The sequence below is a fragment of the Seriola lalandi genome, unplaced genomic scaffold, assembly GCF_002814215.2.
Source record: "Seriola lalandi dorsalis isolate HSWRI2012SDOR001 ecotype SW California unplaced genomic scaffold, Sedor1 jcf7180001973478, whole genome shotgun sequence".
NCBI lineage: Eukaryota > Metazoa > Chordata > Actinopteri > Carangiformes > Carangidae > Seriola > Seriola lalandi.
In genome coordinates, this window is record NW_019444144.1 from 1 (window position 1) to 2,273 (window position 2,273).

General features: G+C 44.0%; 1 long non-coding RNA gene across 1 annotated transcript; it reads right to left on the bottom strand.

Annotated features, from left to right (window-relative positions):
- Nucleotides 1–128: 128 nt before the first annotated feature.
- Nucleotides 129–2,195, bottom strand: LOC147820292 (uncharacterized). Its single transcript, XR_015436958.1, has 5 exons — nt 1,732–2,195; nt 1,520–1,546; nt 613–684; nt 253–315; nt 129–156 (listed from the first exon to the last, which is right to left on the bottom strand). It is a non-coding gene; the product is annotated as an uncharacterized LOC147820292 (long non-coding RNA).
- Between the last annotated feature and the right edge of the window lie 78 nt (nt 2,196–2,273).

The following is a 2,273-nucleotide window of genomic DNA, read 5'->3' on the forward strand; positions in this document are numbered from 1 at the left end:
TCACCTCGAGAGCCCTGATGGAGCAGAACACAGTGTGTTACACAATATATACTTTAAATGCAAAAGTAAATTCAATAAAATTCAATGTGTATGTTGTACTCAATGATTTTAATAAAAATGGCCACATACCTTTTCACCTTTATACCCAGGTAAACCCTAGAGTAAAGATACAAAATATCTAAGATGAAGCAAAATAATGCGAAAGAGGAGATTATACACGTGTCGTCTGCGTAGGTTGTATGTAGATCATACCCTCGGCCCAATTGGTCCTCTGGCTCCAGGTAAACCCATCAGCCCCGGGTCTCCTTTCTCACCCTGACACAGAGGAAACATCAGGCAAATGTGGATTGGCTTCATTTTTGGGAACACATGTTCCAAATACTACTCCACCCCAAAGAAGACATAATGAGTGGAGACTAGGTTCATTTGTACAGTTTCAATCAAGCATGTGTATGGAAAAGGTTGCATGTTACATAACAGAGTATTTCATTGTACAAATCGGTACACAAATCAAAACTGCACCTATCTACACCACCGTATATATTGGCACTTACTGGTCTCAAGTCATGTCATATATTATATCATCTACGTTATGAGGTCTGACTTACTCACTTTGGGCCCACTTGGTCCTGGCCATCCAGCTGGTCCCTGTTTCCCAGGAAGTCCAGGAGGACCTGTCCGACCCTATCAGAAGAAATCAATTTTAACACACAATCTGACACAGACATAGTTTATAAAAGGCTAATAAAACAACTGCTGCCACAGCTGAAGAACCCGTTAGAAGTTGTTTATGAAATCATGGTCACTTATGCTTGTTTGACAGCCTGCTTGCTATAGTATTTATCAGACACGGCTGCACATGTAGGGGGAAAATGACTTTAACGAGCCCTGTCACATTGCTCTCTTTAATTAAATGATGGGCTGTATATAGAACAAGAGTCCGTGCTTGTGGGAAATAAAATGATTTATGACCTGGCTGAAGCACTAAGCTAAATTGCACCGCAGTGCTGCAAAGCTGCTCGGTCAGGCCACCAGCCAGTGAAGCTCTCCCACTGGGCTGCTTTTACTGCTCAACCACAGTGACTGATCATGGAGGAGGTCACTTCTCTTCTGCCTGCGGTGATCAAACCCTGAGCTTTCAATAAAGCGGTGTGCCCTCATTCTCCCTTTGTAAAAGAGAGGGAGGGCCATCTGACAGGGAGGCATGATGCTGGATGTCTTTGAGGGGTCGATAGGGAGGCAATACGTCCCCCCTCTGTGAGAGGAGATCAACAGCATGTTAACTCCCCTCTGCTAACAAAACAGCCTGTCTCAGCAGCTCTGTATCCCTCACGACGTCCTGTCAATGTGTCTGTTCTGTCTCCTGTCAAGGTTGCACTTGCTCACAATTTCTTGATGCACACAACCAGGCGCAGGCAGTGCTCTGAGTTACAGCTAGCAAGCAGGCGGAGGCACTGTATCTCATTTTTGAGTAAATCCACTTAGCGGAGAATATGGAGTGATTAATGGAGACTCTCACCTTTTGCCCAGGTCTTCCAATTTCTCCCTGACAACAGGATGTGGAGGAGGGAACACGGACAGCGGTCATTTAATACTCTTCCAGCAAGCATCTTTCAGTCATGTGCAACAGGTCAATTAAATTTTAGCTTACAAAATAATGAGGAGCTTGTGAATGTATAATGACCAAAATAAATGAGATGAGACTGGAACATGGGGAAGTAAACTACTTACCTTTTCTCCCTTAGGCCCCCCTATGCCAGGTAATCCAGGTGGACCCTGATGAGCATAAAAAAACAATAAATGCAAAGCATACGCTTATAAATCCCAGAGATAGCCACCTAAATTAGTTTTATTGTCCATGATATCCCACCACAAAGTCATGTCTGCTTCTGGAGGCCCACAGCTGCAGTTTCAATTAGCTAAAGGCTGAGTGGCCACTATTGATTTAAAAAGTGCCTTGTGGGTCTCTTTTGATATACTGAAATGCTGCTGCAGTCCAGCTGGTGCTGTAACAACCTGAGACAGGCAAACACAGTTAAAGCTTTAACAATCATTTGGTAAATCTGCTTTTCACTAATGAGACGCTGGGCTAACAGGGGAGGAGGTTAGGTTAACAAGAACCTACTGAACCAAAATGTCTTCATATCTTTCATCACCAGAGAACACAAACACACGCACACATGCTTGTGTTGGTAATCCCTGGAATTTACGCGACACAGTATTCCTTTCCAGGCAGACAGCTCTTCGGACAGTTTCTGAGAATGATGTGTGGC